The following is a 20,128-nucleotide window of genomic DNA, read 5'->3' on the forward strand; positions in this document are numbered from 1 at the left end:
TTCCTCTGAGGACAATGTCTGGATGTGACAGTCCAAAGACACCCAGAGCCCTGTGGCCAACCTGCTGCCACTCTGCCTTCCAAAGTCAGACATGCAAGAATCCCTGCCTGTGTGGACTCCACCAGTGTCGCCTGGCCTCCCTGTTCCCTGCTGATGGTGGCCCCAGAGCCACTCGTACTGTAAATGTGGAAACACCTGGGGGCCCTCCAGGGTCCCCCTGCTTTGGCTTTCCATCCTCTCACGGGGCATGTCCTTCTTTTCCTCATTTTCCCACTCTTTACTCGACCTTCCCTGGCCACACAGATCAGTAGGAGTCAGGCCTCCTGACTCTTCCACCCAAGTCCTGCCTCCCGGTGGGACTTGAGTAGTGAGCAGCAGCAGCAGGAGCAGCCACGCCTCCTGAGCCCCACCCTGGTCAGGCCCTGGGCCTCGGGCTCACACTCCTTCATCCTATCCTGGCCTCCAGGGCCTGACCTCATTTTACACACTTGAGTGCAAAGGCCCAAAGAGGTGTGAGGACTTGTCCAACATCACCAAGCTGGAATCTGTCAGAAACAGAATCTGAACCCTCTGTAGATGGGCTACTCAGGGCAGCTGCCTTGGGCCCCTACACCCATTGCTCCCAGCATGGCCTCAGCTCTTCACCACACCTGTTGCCTCCAGTGTTTCAGGCAGAGATGGCAGAGGACCTTCACCACAGGAAGCAGGAAAGAGGGTGCCTCACACCACAGCAACCAGGGTCCTCAGAGCCCGTGAGGATGAGCTCTACTGCAGGGTGCTGGTGGCCTGGTTTTTGGCTCTGGGCTTGCCCACATGACTCCTTTTGGTCATTGACACTGTGCGAGCTCTAAGTCCATCCTCAAAAAAATTTGTCTGTTCCCACTTATTTTTTGCAATTTTGTCATCATCATGAGAGCAGCTGCTGCCCCTTCAGCCAGGACCCAGCCTGAGCACATTCCTCTGTGACACCTAGAAGAGAGGCATCCCTGCTGACCCTAAGCTCTGTAGCCCAGCCCAGGGAGACCACTCCCAGCTGCAATAGTGCATGAGTGAAGACAGTTGTGGTGGGCAGAGCCACCCAGCCACCTGGCAACTGCCTAAGGTGGTAGCTCCAGTTCATGGTTGCTTGCTACATATGTGATGGGGGTCATTTGTCCTGTTCGTACCCATATTTTCATATCTTGTGTGGTATACTGCCTCTTTGACAAAAGGAAGTGTTTTGCCTTGAGAGAGCTATTTCTATAAAATGTTCTGTACAAAATAATAGCATGCGATGAAGATGGCAACGGTGATGATGGCAATGATGTTGGTGACATTGATATCGATGGTGGTAATATGTTGGTAGTGATGATAGTAATGACGATGATGGTGATCATGTTCATACTGATGATGCTAATGATGGTGATGATGCTGGTAGTGCTGATGATGGTGATGATGATGATGATGGTAATGATGACAATCATGTTCATATTGATGAGATTGATGATGCTCATCATGTTCATATTGATGATAGTGATGGTGATGATTGTAATGGTGGTGATGATGGTGATGATGGTGGTGATGGTGATGACACTGCTTATGTTCATATTGATGATGGTGATAGTGGTAATGGTGATGATGATGATGGTGGTGATAGTGATCATGGTGGTGATGGTGGTTATGGTTGTGATGGTGGTGATGGTGGTGGTGATAATGATGATGGTAATGATGGTGGTGATGGTGGTGATGGTAGTGATGGTAGTGATGGTGGTGATGATGATGGTGATAGTGATGATGATGGTGATGGTGGTGGTGATAGTGATGATGGTGATGATGGTGGTGATGGTGGTGATGGTAGTGATGGTGGTGATGATGATGGTGATAGTGATGATGATGGTTATGGTGGTGGTGATAATGATGATAGTGATGATAGTGATCATGGTGATGATAATGATCATGGTGGTGATGGTAGTGATGGTAGTGATGGTGGTGATGATGGTGGTGATAATGATGATTGTGATGATGGTGGTGATGATGATGATGGTGGTGATATTGATGATGGTAATATGGTGATAGTAATGGTAGTAATGATGGTAATGCTGACAATGAAGATGACCATGATAATGATAGTAGTTCCTTAGGTCCTGTTGAGGCCCCTGGCTGCTCAGGGACCCCTGAGATCCCCATTCCTTTGGCCACAGAAGGAGCCCCTTCCTTCCACAAAGAGCTTGGTGCGGTAGAAAGCCTTGGGCTCCCGACCCAAACCTCCTTCATCTCAGTCCAATTATACAGCAGCTGCCAGGCACTGGTAGCTCTCTCTGATGGTATTTACCTGCCCCTGGCATTTTGGCTTATAAACACAGAGGATAACTCTTCCATCTTGTCATTTCTGGTAGGGGGATGAGACCTGACAAATAATGAGGTGATTACAAAGAAAAAGAATATCTGTGGTCCCTCTGTGACCTCCAAGGCTTTCTGGGAATGGACTCAGGCCTCTCCTGTCACCAGTGGTTCTCTCCAGAGTCACAGGCAACTGGGCCTATGCTCACCTGAAGAAGTTAGGGGGCACTGTGGCCACTAGAGGGAAAGTGGGACACCAAGACACACAGGTGAGAGCTGAATTCACTCTTTCCCTCCCAGAGCAGCCAGGTGCTCAGGCTGGGAAGATGGAGAGAGGACTCACTTTCTCCCAATTACATTCACATGGGACAGACACACCCCAAGCATATCCAGAAAAAAGATCAGAAGTATGAAAGAATGCTTCCAAGAATAGCAAGGGAGGGAATGTAAGAGGCTGCTGGGGGCCATGTTGTGGGCCGCACTGTGCCCCCCTGCCCCATTCATATGTCGAAGTCCAACCCCCTGGTCAGCAGGGCCCCCAGTCCAGTCCACCTGGGGTTCTTACAAGAGGGGAAATTTGGCCACCAGCCCACACAGGCAAAACAGGTGTGATCAGGGAGATGCCATTTACAAGCCACACAAGAAGCCAGGAACAGACCCTCCCTCGCAGGCTCAGAAGGACCCACCAGCCAATGCCCTGAATACAGACTCCAGCCTCCAGGACGGGGACGAAACACATCTTGCTGTTTAGAGCCCCCAGTCTGTGTGGCTCCAAGAAACAAATTCAGGGTGTCCAGGTTGACTGGGGAGAGGAGACCTGACCAGTACAGAGGCTGAGCCAGGTAAGGTTGGGAGAACATTCAAGATGAAAAGTGGGACCAGAGGACAGGGGCCCGACAGGAGCAAGCCAGGGTGAGGTGGGCTGGCGAGGAGCAAGAGTTTCATCCCCAACATCCTGGGAACCTGGGGGGCGGGAGTTGCGTGGAGCATCGAGGAGACCTCAAATCCACCACAGAATGTGCTGGGTCCCTGCTGGAGAACTGCTACAGGGCAGAGGTGACAGTGGAAGGGCAAGGAAGGAGGCCACTGTGTCACCCAAGCCAGGTGGTGCGGCTCACTTGGGGCCAGGGGCTGGTGGAAGGTTTGCTGGAAAGGAAGACTTGGGCCCGGAAGAATCCCACTTTGGAATTCCCTCTGGAGTATAAGATTTCCAGCAGAGAGCTGAAATTTCTCTTCAGAAGAGATTAGAGAAGGGGACAGCACTTTTATAACATGGGACTTTGTCAACCTACACAAAAGGAAAGAGAATAAACAGACTCCTGTGGGTCCCTGTCTTCCACCTAACCCCCAGATGTATTTTAAAGAAAATCTAGGACATTCTATGATTTCACCCAGATTTACTTTGGTATTCATCTGCAACAGATAAAGACCCAAAGAACCTGAGCTCTTCGCCACTGTCACCGTCACCGTCTCACCTAACAGAGTCGATCAGATGGAGAATTGGTGTCATGTTTGTTTGTGGAGGGAAGTGACCCAGCAGAGATCCAAGCTGCCAACCAAGGCAGAAGGTGGCCCTCCAGTCACTCATGTTCCACAGACAGGAGAAAGAAGGCCACCAGCCGGGAGAGAGGAGGGGAGACAGGCAGCAGGCGGGGGAATGGCTGGGAAGTGCAGGTGTGGCCAAGGGCCGCAGAGGCTCTGGTTGTGCATGACACCAATCAGCATGGTTGTGGGGTTTCCCCAAGGAGTCCAGCTGCACAGGGGCAGGCCCAGAGAAGGTGAGGTGCTGGGTAACCAGGGTCGCAAGACCCCTGGTGGGGAAGCAACCAGGGCAGGGACACACTGACAGACCCCCGAGTCCCTGCAGGGAAAAGCAGGAAGTGAACACAGTGGGGGTCTCACGAAGCCTGTGGCAGCACTGGGGCCCGTGGGCTGGAGGTGCTGAGGTCCTGGATTGTTGGCTTCAGGGTGCCACCAGGAGTCACGGTTCTCAAGGAAGGGTGGGTGGCAACCACAGAGGGAGGCCTGGGGGAGCCTTTTCTGGAGGGGGGGCTGTGATCAGAAATGTGGGGTGTCCTTGGCCTTGTAGGCACGGGGCCTGGGGACCCAGAAGAGAGTAATCGGAGAGACACTGTGATCAAGATCCTGGGCCAAAGAGGGAGAGGGCGGGAGAGTGACATCATCACAATGAGGAGTGGCTGTGGTTCGTGTGACACTCTGGCGCACCTGTCAGAGGAGTGGGGGTTCTGAGGAAGGGACAGCAACGGTAACAAGCAGGAGGTACACAGGACGAGAAGACAGCTTCTTCCAGAGAGGCCCTCAGGAGCCATCTCCTCCTGGGGACAGGCTTCAGTGGACAGTGGCACTCCGAAGGCCCTCTGTGTCCCTCATGCTCTGCCCAGGGCCTGTCCTATTTAGAGCACATTCTGTACACTCGGTCCCTCTTCTACATGATGAGAGGGCAGGAAGCAGAAGGACATTTTCTGCTCTGCAAGTTTCCCGAGTCCTCTGCCGTCTGAGCACCCCAACCCCAGCCCCAGCACTCGAGCTCCTGGTGGAAACCAGCAAGTCTTAACAGGCCCTGTCTCTGCATCTCTCCATCTGCAAATCCCTCTCGTCTCTCTCCCTCTGTGTATATACACACGGAGGATTCTGCCCAGATATGTGTATCTGTATATATATATGCAGAATCTGCAGGTGAAGTTGGTCGAACTCCCAGGCTGTTTTCAGGATTTGCTGTCAATCACATCCTACGAATGATTGACACCCATTGTCTGACTGCAAGAAACTCAGCCCTTCACTGCCTGCCCATGCAGTGGTGCCTGGTTCCTGCCAGGGTCCAGTCCTACAGCTGCTGCCCTGCTGGCTGAGTAAGTGGGAACAAGCCCAAGGGACAGAAGCTTCCAGAAGGGATTTTAGCCTCGGAATGGAATGGACATTCCAGTTCTAGGCCTGGCTTGCTGAAGGCTGCCTCCCCTCACCCCGGGCTGTGTGTGGCAGGACTCTGGACTCACCACTGTGCCCACCCTCTGGGCCCTGCACCCACCTGAGGGAGGAGCAGGCTTCTCTTCAGGGTCTGCCTGTCCTTTTTCATCTCTGCCCAGTACTCAGGCTAGGTTGTGATAAGAAAAATCATTTTGCCCTGCCGCAGTCTCTGGCTGGGCACAAATCACGAGTCTCCACACAGCTTGTAGATTCAAACAGCAATTCTTTATTCCCGAACTCACACCGGCCGTCTACAAACACGTTCTGGGGAAATCCACGTTCTCTGCCCAAATCCACACTCGGGTTTCTGTCTCCCAAAATATACTGTCTGACCCTAAGCACTCAAGAGGAACTCAGCAGCAGGATACGCCCTATTCTAAAGGGGAAACACCCTAATCTCCTATTATGCTAAACCGCCCTATTCTAAAGGGGGAACACCCTAAACACGGATCCTGCCCTGGTCCTTGAGCAAGGTCACCTTTCAGAAGTTTTTCCACTAGACAGCATCGGAGTAAGCTGGCAAGGAATTTGTCATACCTACTTGACTGATGGCTCCCAGCATTGCCCAGCGTTGAGTTGGTGGACTAGACTTCTCTGTAGAATGCTTGCCGAAGGACTTCGCAGAACACAGGAAAACCACCCACCTAGAGAGCCTGGCTGGGCAACCCCTCAGCCCAGCAAACCCTCAGTAAGAGTTTCAGACGCAAAACTGATTCCTCCACAAGGGTCTGCATCCTTGAGGCCTCCCCTTGTCCCTCCAGACCCATGAAGAGTGCACACTGCCATCACTCTTCAGCGGACACACTTAGAACAAGGTCGGCCTTTGCGGGCTCCCTCTGGGGCTCTGGGTCTGGCCTCTGGGACTGGCTCTGGGTCTGCCCCCAGTGGGGAGTTCTGCTTCTCCCCCCGTCTTCCAGACTGCACCCCGAGATTCGGCAGGAGGTCCTTGTGGCTCCTGGGTTGCCTTGCCCCTGGGGCCCAACTTGCAGAAGGCTCCTGATTTCTTTCTATGTTTATTCTGGGCACGCCACTCCTGGTTTCCTGTGAAATCCCTGTGGATACAATGGTGACACAGGCAGGGGGCAAACACCACCAAGGGCTGACACACTGTACTTAAAGTGCCACATACACAGATGGGGTTCTGGGCTGGGTCTGCATGGAGGGCCCCTGGCACTCCTGTGCACTGCCCCTCTGTGTGTGCAAGCTGAACTCTTCATGACCAGGGTTAGACGACATATTAGCCCAATGGTTCAGAGTCTGGCTGGTACCACACTGCTGGGGTCAGGACTAGCTCTGTCACCTACTGAAGAACTGTCCAGGGGGAGTTGTTTAACCTGCACAGTGCCTCAGTTTGGTCATCTATATAGTGGGGACCTTGCTCGTTTCCACTTGGACACTGTTGAGAAGATGACGAAGCACTTGGGGTTCCTGCTGGGCTTTGGCTGGGGTTACTGTGGTGATGAAGGCTGTGAATACCCGGGACGGGGATGCTGGTAGATGGCCAGAGAATGCATCTCTCCTGACTGGAAGTCTAGAGGTCGCCAGTCCAGGATGGCATCTAGCTCCCCACTCCGCCAACCTTAGCATGCAGCTAGCTGTCCTAGGCCTGTTGCTTTACAGTCACAAGCCTCTGCCACACTCCTGGGATCGCACCATCCCACAAAAGCATTTGAGGCAGGGAGGTGAGGCAGAGGGGGCCTTCTTCTTAGGTCGCTTTGTCTTGAATCCATCTCACTGATCACAACTGACCACAAGCCAAGTCATGGAGCCATCTTGGAATGACGGTGATTGGCTCAGATCCGGTCCAGTGTGCCCCAGGGGGCTGCAATTGAGGGACTACCTTTCCTTTACCTCAGGAAATCCCATAGCACAAGAGTTAATAGCAAGAATCAACAAATGGGACTTACTTAAACTAAAAAGTTTTTTCACAGCAAGAGAAACAATAAGAGAAGTAAATAGGGAGCCAACATCATGGGAACAAATATTTACTCCTCACACGTCAGATAGAGCCCTAATATGCAGAATATACAAAGAACTCAAAAAATTAGACAATGAGATAACAAATAACCCAATCAACAAATGGCCAAGGACCTGAACAGACACTTCTCAGAGGAGGACATACAATCAATCAACAAGTACATGAAAAAATGCTCACCATCTCTAGCAGTCAGAGAAATGCAAATCAAAACCACCCCAAGATACCATCTCACTCCAGTAAGATTGGCAGCCATTAGGAAGTCAAACAACAACAAGTGCTGGCGAGGATGTGGGGAAAAGGGTACACTTGTACATTGCTGATGGGACTGCAAATTGGTGCGGCCAATTTGGAAAGCAGTATGGAGATTCCTGGGAAAGCTGGGAATGGAACCACCATTTGACCCAGCTATTGCCCTTCTCGGACTATTCCCTGATGACCTTAAAAGAGCGTATTACAGGGATACTGCCACATCGATGTTCATAGCAGCACAATTTACAATAGCTAGACTGTGGATCCAACCCAGATGCCCTTCAATGGATGAATGGATTAAAAAAATGTGGCATCTATACACCATGGAGTATTACGCAGCACTAAAAAATGACAAAATCTTGGAATTTGCAGGGAAATGGATGGCACTAGAGCAGATTATGCCTAGTGAAGCTAGCCAATCCCTAAAAAACAAATACCAAATGTCTTCTTTGATATAATGAGAGAAACTAAGAATAGAGCAGGGAGGAAGAGCAGGAAGAAAAGATTAACATTGAACAGAGACATGAGGTGGGAGGGAAAGGGAGAGAAAAGGGGAATTGCATGGAAACGGAGGGAGACCCTCATTGTTATACTAAATTACATATAAGAGGTTGTAAATGGAATGGGAAAATTAACAAGGTGAGAAATGAATTACAGTAGATGGGGTAGAGAGAGAAGATGGGAGGGGAGGGGAGGGGGGATAGTAGAGGATAGGAAAGGTAGCAGAATACAACAGTTACTAGTATGGTATTATGTAAAAATGTGGATGTGAAACCCATGTGATTCTGCAATCTGTACTTGGGGTAAAAAAGGGAGTTCATAACTCACTTGAAGCTAATGTATGCTAATGTATGAAATATGATATGTCAAGAGCTTTGTAGGGTTTTGAACAACCAATAAAAAAATAAATAAATAAAATAAGTTCTGAATATACTGACTTATATAAAATGAAACATCAAATGATTAAGTTACAATTTCCTATTCAGAAGCATTAATTGCCTGTGCCCTTGAAAAATTACAGTTTCAGTTGATTTGGTGATAAGTGTCCGGGTTACATAAATGTGTATCAATGCAATTGTTTATGTTCAATAGTCAAAATCAGAACACAGTCTCCTACAGTACAACCCGCACCCTCAGAATTATGTTCTTATCAATGAGCATTAATAGCTTCTGACCCCAGGTGATTTTTATTAGGTTGCTATCCACTGGGTTTGTACATTCCATTCAAACATTTTGCACAAAAGCATCAGCATCAGCCTAAGAGCTTATGTGAAAAAAAAAACATGTGATAAGTTCTAGGCACCAGTAGGTATGACCTGCACTTCTAAGAATGGTGCTCATAGGTGAAGGAGTAACCACTGCATTAGGGTCCTATAGGGGACATTCGGAGGGAGAGGTGTCAGTAATAAACTCACTGATCAGTATATCGCATGAGTCACTTATTTTACATGGGAAACTGGAAGACCTTCAGTTGGGACAAGGGCCAGAGTCATCTTATAAGACCTCACAACATCAAATTCCCATGTGCAGTGTTTGTAGCCAGCTCTAGAATTGTCAAGTGGAAAAATGTAGGTGAAACTGAAAAATTACTCTCTGTCTTTCCTAATGTCAGCACAGCATATCACCTTAGATGTCCCTTGGCTGTGTGTTGATTCAGCACTCTTTAATAAGCACAGATTCAACATGTAACATTGTAGTCACTACAATGCTGCTATCTTTCTATTAAAAATATTTAATTACAAAAGAATTGTATAGATATGTTTTAGATGTTAAAAAGTCTACTTGAATCATTACCCAATCCTAGCCCCATTCCCACAATTATTTATTTGGTATTCATGCTTCCAAACACTTTTTTTAGCATTTGCCAGTGAATAACTGTGCCAAGAGAAAGTATATAAAATTAATTTGGAAGGCTGTTTTTGTGTGATTTGCTGTTTTTATGTGATAGATATTCTGTTTTCCTTTTTAAGTTAAAAACATATTTTAAACATCTTTCCAAGTCAGAATATAGAAGGCTACTTTCCATCTCATTTCTTTTTATTCCATGGTATTAAGTATTATAGAATTATTTAATTGTTTCCTTTCATGAACATTTGGGTTGGTTTTTTTTTTTTTTTGCCACTATAAACAAGGCTACAATTAACATTCCAATACCATATTACTTGTTATTAAAAACACACAAAGCTAATTAAATCTCTTGGCAATGGAGGTGTTTCTGCTAGATTATAAAGAAAATTCCACTCAGCCAACTGGACCTGAGTATCAGGCAGTGCCAAATAGTTCCCTCACAAGGTTTTAAACAGGAGCCTCCTGCCCACCTGTTGCCTGTGAGTCCCACAAGGTAGGAATTTGAATTAACTCCCTCCCTCTTTAGAGGCAAATGCTAGTGGATTCAGTAAGGGTAAGATGAGGGGAAGCTCAAGTAAGCTTTTCCTAGATGAATCAGGTAAACAGGGTCATTTCTGGCACAAAGAACAAGAGATGACTGGCGACAGGGCCACACTGGTAATCTTCTCAAGGCTCTGACACCAGTGCTTGGAAGCTATGGAAGTAAGGAGCCACTGTGCCCCCTGAGTCTCTCCAATGACTGTTTTAACCTGTCCTTGAGAAGCTTGTGCTCATTCAGTGTAGAATAACCTCAGGACTGGGATGAAGTGCAGAAGAATTCCAGCTGTGGCTTGGCCTGCAGTTAGTGCCTGCCTGCAGGTTACTCCTGGGCTGTCCCTTCCCAAATAGCTTCTGGAGCAGAAATGTAGTCAAAACGTGAACTGAGTGGGTCTATTAAACCAAAGGTCGCTCTTGTCAGTCCAGGGCAGTAAGCAGACCTCCCAGCACCACCATTCTGAGAGCTTAGTTGGAAGCAAGCAGGAAGACCTTCCTACTTTTTATTTAGTTTTGAATGACTCATTGTATAAATGGTTAGGGTTGATTTCAGAATCAGCTTACTACTTTGTGTAGAGAGCAGTGTTCTCAGGTTTCACCAAGGTGGAGAAATCCCTGCATATGTTATTTATATGCCAACAGAAAGGCTGTTTTTTGTTTGTTTGTTTGTTTTTTGTTTTGCCAGGGGCAAGGGGTACCAGTGATTGAACTCAGGGGTTCTGAGCCACTGAGCCACATCCCAAATTGCAAAATGTAATAGGTTATTTTGTATTTTAGTTAGAGACAGGGTCTCACTGAATTGCTTAACACCTTGCTTTTGTTGAGACTGCCTTTGAACAATGGATCCTCCTGCCTCAGCATCCCAGGCTGCTGGGATATCAGGAGTGCACCACCACACCTGGCTAGAAAGGCAGTTTTTGAGGAGATGCCAAAATGTCTATCAGCTTCACTGTATAGAGATGAATGTTTGGACAATTTCTGTTTCAGTTTTTGGCTAAAACTTAGAAAAGATGGTTTAAAATAGAAGTGAGTAAGCACAGAATGTTCCTCCAGGGGGCCGCCATCCTGATTCCTGGTCCACTGGTATCAGGGTTTCTAATGTCCAGGGCTGGAGCAGTGAGTCATTAATGCCCTGCTGTCTTCCACTGTCAGCTACCTGCCTGGTTCACCTCTGGCCCCTTAAAACATCCATAAGCCATTTCACATCCAGATGAAAAGTAAGGGGTTTGCCTGCTTGGACGGAAAGTAAAATATAATTAAGGATATTTCATATGGTGTAAAAGAGAGAGATTTTTGAATGAAATGATGGAGGGTTTTCCATCCAAAGCTACCATTGACTGTTATCTTTCGTGAATGATTTACTTTCTTTGAGCCTTAGTTTCTTAACCTATTACATTTTGCTATTTGCCTTCAAGTGTGAATAACTGTGACACCATATAGAAAGCATGTAGCAGAATGCTGGGCACATGTATTACAAAATATAAATACCATCAATTGCTATCATCTAAGGGTTTCTCTAGAGTAGAGGAAAAAAAAGAGGGGTAGGGAACTTTCTTTTATTGTGAATCTGTAGCCCAGATATGTATTTGATGCCTGGTTGTCACTGCAATGCTGATATCTGGGACATTTTTCATCTAAACCTCTGCTATGCTGTCTATAAAACAAAAAGAAGTACCCCCATAGGCGCTTAAAGTCACATAATTAGAAAGTGATGGAACTGTGGTACACCAAACACATGTCTATCTTCCATGCCATTTTTACCAGAAAACTCATTTACCTGACTGCTAAACATGTTTCTTTTGCTCAAACAAAATGACAACCATGTTAATTTCATATTCTGTTGCATGTAAATGCTGAAATAACCTCAAATCCATTCTCTTTTTTTTCTCCACCAGTATCTATAATTATCTCAGTTTGCACATACACAAGCACAGCCTCACTGAGTTATACCTACATATGGTTAAATTTTGTTTATAGTGTGTTGGAACCAAGGAAAACACTGCAAATTTAAGTTGCTAAATTAACTAGAACATTGCTTGTTTCATGCCAGTAGTAAAAGATTCTGTAAATATCAAATAAAGTGGCACTGGGTTGGTTTGCTTTAAGAAAACAAAATAATCTTCTCAAGGGACAGATTTCTTCTTGCTATTAAGTTGCAGTTATTTCTAGATGTATTTTTTTTTTGAAGTGCATGTAGAAATTTCTGTCTGTGGAATTTCTTTATAGGAGCCATTAATTCCTCATGGAAGAATGTTCAAAGACAACTCTTACTATTTCTCAGGGTTAGTTTATCAATATATGATGGGGATATTTCCTCATGAAGCACAATTTTAAAATGATAGTTTAATTTCTGTCGCTATATAAAATATTTAGTGAGTCCAAGAAAAATAAATACAGACTTAAATTCTATGACAAATAACAATTTCCATACTATTAACATACATTTTGAATGTTTTAGAACAGGCTTTTAAAAACATATTCCTCTCTACCTCAGCCATAGAAACACTGAACCCCTATCTAATGTACCATTCCCTTGAATTTGCTATTTCCAGGGACATCGTGAGCTGTGATCTCTTCCCATGTGACTCTATTCCAGGTGCCCTGTGGGGATTTTGATGTTCTGTCTGATCTCTGTTCAATGAAATTTTTCAGTGTGCATCAAGGAGAATAATTGGCCCTAAAATTGGTGCATGTGTTTAAAGTCCACAGAAAGGAAATCAGTTGCATTATTAACAGACTGATCGCTGCAGGGGACTGTGTAGCTGTTTTCTAGCCAAGAACTCTGCAGTCTCAATGCGAACACACAATAATTGCTTGTTGATATGAAGTTGACTCCTCAGAGTATGCTTCTTAGCTAAAGTTTCCCATCTTTTCATGGGAAGTCATAGGGATTGAGAAATGAAGAAGATGTGTATTACAGTCATGGACACCCACTTCCTCTTATGGTTGTTCCTACCCACATGGATAGAATTGGCATTAGTGTTTCTCACCCAGGTGCTCTGGCAAAGCGGCACAAGAACAGCAAATTAGCCCAGAGTCCCTGGACTCCTAATCATTTTCTGTCTGACCTTGTGCAATTCTCTAAGCTATCTCCTTTTCCTGATGTGCAAAACAAGGGGATTAGATGATCTCTGAGAAGCCTTCAAACTCTAAAATTTCCTTGATCAACTGAAATGATTCAATAGTAGGATTCCTTGGATTGCAGGTGTTCTAAAAAAGGAAACATGTTTCTATAATTCGGTTTGACAATGAATTGACTCAGATTGTGGATCCTATGAGCCAGTTCTCATGATTCTTTATATTAAGTCATTTAGTCAAGTGTGGCCACATGCCCCATTTTATCAAGCTTGTGTTCAAAAGGAAATCCCATTCCATTTACTATTCAAATTAAATAACTTGTGCTTTCATCTTGCTTAATGCAAGAGCCACTTTATTCCATTCACTTGGTCTTCTGTCTTATTCCAGGCCCTTATCCCTAGGTCTGCCTACTTGGTTTAAAGGAAAAGTTTAGAGAGTGGTTTTGCCTTCAGATAAAGAACTTGGAAGACCTCCCTAGTCAGCCAAGGACTTTCTAAATATTGCTATTAGGGATTTTGCATAGGATGATTGTTGATTCATGGGCACATTGCTATCCCTGAGCATTCCTTATCACCTGGATTCCACTTAAAGCGTCTTTGAGCTGCATATACCTACACACAACGGATACATATAGCCAGCCACCAGTAAGGCCTGTCAGCTTGGATGTCTGGCACAGTCCCTTTTCACTGAAGATGAGGAGACCTGGACTCCTCCACCACTGCTTTCCTGGGGGCAGTTTCTCTGAGTAAAGTGATGGAAAAACCTATCTCTATTTCATTGTTAAGCCCTACTACTGCTGTCAGAGGTCTGTAGGTATATAGCTCTTTCAACTTACACATATGAACGTAACATGTTGCTCTTTCCTCATTGTTAAGAGTAGTGGGTCTAGAAATATTTTAAGTCTTAGCCACACACTGTACCCAGACCCAACCCCCTTCTGTGTCCCTAAGGCTTGCTCTATTTCCTACTTCATTAAGTCCAGTATCCTTAGAACAAAGCAGAGTTTTCCCTTGAAACCAAAGCACATAGTCCAATCCACAAAATGAAACTATTTTATATTTTTCTCATTGTGAGTAGTAATATGGGAAACCATCGCTCAGTGGCAATAATATCCATATGGGTCAGCAAGAACTAGAGTTCCAGTTTACCTCGGTCACTACATGTTCTAATTCCTATGAAAAAAAGGAAGATGCATCTTTACATCAAAGCCTGATTTCTCGGCTTATTTTTCAAAGCATGAGTCAAAGTGTAAGAGGAGGCAAGAGCATCCCACATAGAATGAAAAACAATTGACAGTTTGGTTCCACAACACTAGTTTTAACCTCCTGGGTAGTGGCATTTAATCCTGGCTGCTAGCTAGAATCACCTTCAGGGGACTTAAAGTGAAAACAAAAACAAACTGATGTCCAAAGTTCCCAATTAAATTCAAATTCCTAGGGGAAGGACCTAGGCATCATACATGTATAAAATGCTCTCAAGTGATTCAAAGGGTCAGATAGAAGTGAGATTTCTGCATCTTATGGAATGTCAAAGAGATAGGTGTACTCTCATATTAATTGCAACGTTACTCCAGTGGTCAAAATATAGAAGGCAAATAGGTGTCCATTAGAAGATGAATGAATAAGGGAAATGAGGAATACACAGTGGACTACTAAGAAGTCTTTAAACACAATGACCCTCAGTCATTTCCAACAACATGGATGGAACTAGCGGACATGCTGCCAAGTGAAATAATCCAGGCACAGGAAGACAAACACCACATGATCTCACTTACATGTGGAATCTTAAAAAATTGCTGTCATAGAATCAGAAGAGAAAGGTGTTTACCATAGTGGGTAGATGATAGTGAAAAGGGAGATGTCCTTTAAAGCATACACATTGTAGTTAGACTGGAGAAATGAGTTTTAGTGATCTGCATGGGACCACAGTTAATAACAACATATCGTGCATTTAAGATTTTTCAAAGAGAGAGATTTTTAATGTTCGCACCACAAAAAATAACTTGATGTATATGTTTGTTACCTTGATTGAATCTTTCTACAATGTCTATATTGATTACATTGTACTCCATAAATATGCAGTTATTATTAGATTTGAGATCTGCTGAGCTTACACAATGCTCTTACCTTAATAAGTGAATAGTCATAAATACATGTAGTCTGACCACACCACCCCAAATTCCCAAGAGGGGAAAATAAAAAAGGCTGAATAGAAAAATCTGCAGTATGAAGACTCACAATGCTTCTTTCCAGGTTTAACCTCACAAAGAAGAAAATATGGCCTTCATCTTTTTTTAAAAAATTGTCCAGGCAGCACATAAGCAAAATGAAAGAAAGTATGGGTAAAAAGGAAGAGGTGACAGAGTCATTTCAAGATAGGAAGGAGGAGAATGGCTGAAACTGGGGGTGTTGGAGTAATAAGGCAGTCTCCACTGATGAGCTGTAGGTAATATCAAAGGCACATTTTCAGAATATTTCCTTTTCAGTAATTGTACAAAGACTCCCTTGCCATTACAAAGCACTTTTCTTCTTGGCAGATTGAAGAATGCTTTACCAACTAAATGCATCTCAGTAATATCCAGAGCTCAGGTCCAACATAATCACAAGTTGCCTTGTTATTACGGAAGTAGCAGCCCCATTTAATAACATATTAAATGCATTATTCATTTATGTAACTCAGACCCAGGGACAGCTGCTGGGATGGAAATGGAACCATTCTGTAATGCAAAAAGCAGGTGTGTGCTTACTTGAATAAATTAACTCTGTATTTCTGCACAATTTTCTTCTAAATTTCAGGGACAGGTCTGGTAGGGCTAATGTGATGCCATTTTCATCCAAGAAATAAAATGGTTTCAGAATGGTTTTTGATGAGCATTTAAAAAAAAAATCACCAACAGCCTTCTCTGTGGCAGAATCCCAGGAGGATAGATTCGTGCTTTGGGTTGAAGCAGAGCTCCTGTTGCTGCAGGATTTGGGAGAACCTGAGGTCATGATTGGTCAGAAGGGGTGACAAACAAAAGAAATACTCTGCACTTCATGATTCCAGTAGCAGTGGTGGGCCAGTGCTTCTAGTGCTGCTCGCCAAGATGGAGCCACAGGTGTGCTTGATACTATGCAATTAAAAACCATAACCTGCCTTTAGTTTGCACACTGCCACACCTCTGAACCAGCAGGCAGTTTCTAATGCACAGTTAAACTCCCTGAGATGCCATGATTATTCCGGAGGCTTTTGCTGGTCATTTTCTTGCTACCATTGCTGTTACCAAAATGTTATCATTCTCCAATGTATGCACCATGGAAGTTTTTTTTCCCCTTTTTCCTCTCCCACCTGCCCTTACTTTCTCTCATAATCAGTTTACACCCATAAAAACATAAAAAGGAATTTCTTTTCTAGGCTGATGTTCAAATTGCTCAGGCATGACAGTGATCCAGCAGAATGGTCTAAGTACCGAAGCTGGAGTTTGGAGGCTGCCCAGTCAGCTAGGTGTTAACTCCTTAGTTGATGGATTATGAGGAGAAGCAAGGACTCCTAGGATAGAGATCAGCACTGCTCATTTGGTGAGTGAGGGGCTTGGAGTGTGTGGGGCAGTAGTAATAACTGATGCTATGCTGGCATGTCAACACGTAAACTGATACAGTTACACCAGTGAGGATTTCTAGATTCTCAGCTCTGCTTATTTGAGCACAAGGAGACCCTCAAGGAGCTTTAAAGTTCATTCATTTCTCAGGAATCCTGTGAAATCATGCAATTCAAAGAATTTCTATTACATGAATCATGAAGACCTCTTTAAGAGTGTAGAGGTGGGTCAATCTTACTACTGTAAAGAGGCAGTGCAGAAAGGATGTGTTATAGGGACAAGTAATCCAAATTGGCCACGCAAGAGGGCACAGAAGCAGAAGGAGCAGAAGAAAAGAAGTGGTTTCAAGAAGATTAGAAAGAGTTTTGGATGGAGCAGAGTGAGCTGGCTGGGGAGAAACTTCAGAAAAAGTAGAATAAAATCATCTTGTAGAGGGCTTCTGTGAAGAATTACAGGATTCGCACTTATCTGGAGGGCATTTGGAAACCATGAAGCTTGTGAACAGAGAAAAGAAATAACAATACTAACTGAAAATAGTTAAAAACATTTCACAAGTACTTGCTAAATGATAGGGCAGTTTTCAGCAATCTGGGTACATTAATTCATGGAATACTTGCACCTACCCCATGACATGAGTTAAGTATTAATGGTTGACCTTTGTGCTGATCCATAATGTCCAAAGTGCTTTTGAAAGTTTCTCATTGATTTTTTGACCCTGCTTTTAGCTTGTCAATCCTGAGATTCAGGAACAGAGGGAAGGACATTGGCTAGATGTAAATGAATTGGAAAACTGCCTGCAGCTCAGATAGATCCAATCTATTGCCAGTGTTGTCAAGTTTTCCTGGAACCTAGTTTTACCCATTCTTTCATGTACTATGTGAACTTTTCATGGTATAGTCACCAAGCTGAGTAGTAGTGCAAAGACATAGCTTACAAAGCAAAAGGCTTATTAGCTGGCCCCTTAAAAGTTTGCCAACCTCTGGTCTAGTATATTTTGATTTCTTCCAATTTATGTTCTACCACTAACTCTGGAAAAGTGAATTTGAGAGATCAAATATAACTACAGGGATTGCTGAGCCCCTTAGGGGAGAAAAAAAAAGATGAATTGGTAATACTGAACCTCAAAGTTCTTAAAGGTTGGTCATCCTGAATATACAGTTTCTAATTTACCGTGAAGCTGATAAATTTCTAATAAATTGAAAGGGACATATTTGTAAGATAATTCATTTATTCTTTTATTAGAGCTAAAATGAGAATAAGCAAAAGTTTGAAGGATTTACTCAGAATGCAAAAACTGAAGCTTCCTTGGTGTAAGGTTTCAATAGTTCAATCAGTATACTTTCTCAAGAAATGATTAGAAATTACCAAATTTAGCCAGCTTTTTCTGTACTGTGCCATTATTGTAGCATCCTTTCTCTGAACTGTAAGTTCCCTTGCCATCTATGCAGTAGTCCCCCATTATCCATAGCTTCACATTCCACAGTTTCAGGTACCCATGGTCAACTGCAGCCAAAAAATGTTAAAAGGAAAATTCCAGAAATACATGTTTTATTAGTTTTCAACTGTGTGTCATTCTGAGCAGTGAGGTGAACCATGCCTAACTCTACATCACAATGCCTTTGTTCTTCAGTTAACAGCGTCTCATCATGTAGCCATTGTTCACCTCCCATCATCAGAGGAAGATACTGGGAGTTCAGTAAGATATTGCGAGAGAGAAAGGGAGACACAGAGAGACCACATTCACACCAATGTTATTATAGTCTATTATTGAAATTGTTCTCTTTTATTGTTATTGTTCTTAATCTATTATTGTATCTAATTTGTAAATCACACTTTCTAATAGACATATGTGTATAGGGAAAAGCTTGTATTTATCAGATTTGTTACTATTCATAGTTCAGGCATCAACGGGGATCTTAGAACAAATGCCCAGGACTGTATTATTCATTTTGGTCCTTAATTATATGTTCTTTAAATGATCTCCTTAATTATTGATTTATGTCTCTTCATCCTGATTTTTGACTTAGTGTAGGGACAATGTCTTCCACTGTGTGTATTTCCTACAGTTCCGAAATGAAGAAGTGATTCATCAGTTGATTTGATGAATCAAAGAAGTCAATTAAGATGCAAATAATAGGTAACAATTTGTTGCTCCAATTATTTCTCTTTATTTATCTCTGTTGAATGCTAGATATGAATCAGCCCTAATGCTCAGAGTAACAGGGAAGGTAGGTGGTTGATGGCCCTGATGACCCTCAGGGCCAAGCAGCTCACTGTAGTAAAATCGTGGGAGTGATCTACTTTGTCAAGAGCTAGATGACAACTTGAGCTTTTCTCCTTTTAGGTATAGAAAGGTGGTTTCCAATAACTGCACTGATGGCGTCTGAGAACAGTACATGGCCAAACCACAGAAGTGTCCAGGGAAGGCCCCTCATGGGCTCCGGATCATCACTGCAGATGAAAAGCTGACTGCAGAACAGGGGCACAATGTCATCTCATGGTGAAGCTGGAAGAGGTAGCCTGATTCCTGTCTTCCTCTAACCTTCTAGAGCTGGTGATTTTGTTCTAACAAAGCATAGTTTCCTTTGAGTATCCTTTTTAACCTTCTCATTTTTGATGCAGTTGTTTTTTGGTCTTTTAACTTTGCTTTATTGGCACTTTCAGCAAAATATATTCTCAGGATACATTAACAGTATTTAGAGTAATTTAACCCACACATATACTCACCAACCTAAAAGATGCTAATGCTTTTGCCCTCTCAGCCTCACTTCTTGGCTTTTTGTTTTGTTTTTTTTTTTCCAAAGGAAACAGGCTGGTCAAACATACATCACAAAGGCAAATCGAAACATCACCAAGTCTAATATCTTTGACAGTTGGGAGCTTGTATTTTGGTAGAACCTGAGGGATATCATTGTGAGCATCAATTATTTTTTGCCAAACTATGGTTGTCTGAAATTTCTGACTACATAGATGGCAGATAAAATGAAGTTTCTCCTATGAGGTTTAGAATGCACACAGGGCTTTTGTCATCTTGTAAATGAAGAAGAAGGCCTCCCAAGGATAAGTACTTTCATTACATTATTTCAATTATTACACCAGGCAGTCCTACCTTCAACCATATTTTGGAGGAAGCTAAAATGTGCCCAGCACTGTACTGGGCCAAGCAAATAAAAAGGGATTTTAAAAGTCAATATTAAATATATACCATTGCCTTCCAGTTTCCTCTTCTGACAGTTCTTGGCTTCAGGTCTTTGACATGCATGGACTCCCCTGGAGAGCAGGTTCAAATGCTGTGTTTTGGTCACATGCCCAAAGATTTTTATTTGGAGAGTTGGCATGGAGCCTAAGAATTCCTTTTTGGAGCAAGATCAAGGGTTATGCCTTGTGCTTGGAGAAAAACAAACAAAAACAATGTCAGTGTTTTGGGGAGAGGACAAATAAGGAGAGAACAAAATCATAGGCTCTGGGGCATGACTTGAAAGAAAAAGGTGAAGTAATTAGGATTGCTGTGTCAGGTTACATCAAAATTATTTGTATTTTTGTTCCTCTGGGATAAATGA

At 43.8% G+C, this 20,128-nt stretch overlaps 1 pseudogene; it reads left to right on the plus strand.

Annotated features, from left to right (window-relative positions):
- The first annotated feature begins 1,839 nt into the window (after positions 1–1,839).
- Positions 1,840–20,128, plus strand: part of LOC143640199 (VPS10 domain-containing receptor SorCS1-like) — a 74,016-nt pseudogene continuing 55,727 nt past the window's right edge.

Source organism: Callospermophilus lateralis, unplaced genomic scaffold (genome assembly GCF_048772815.1).
Source record: "Callospermophilus lateralis isolate mCalLat2 unplaced genomic scaffold, mCalLat2.hap1 Scaffold_1341, whole genome shotgun sequence".
NCBI lineage: Eukaryota > Metazoa > Chordata > Mammalia > Rodentia > Sciuridae > Callospermophilus > Callospermophilus lateralis.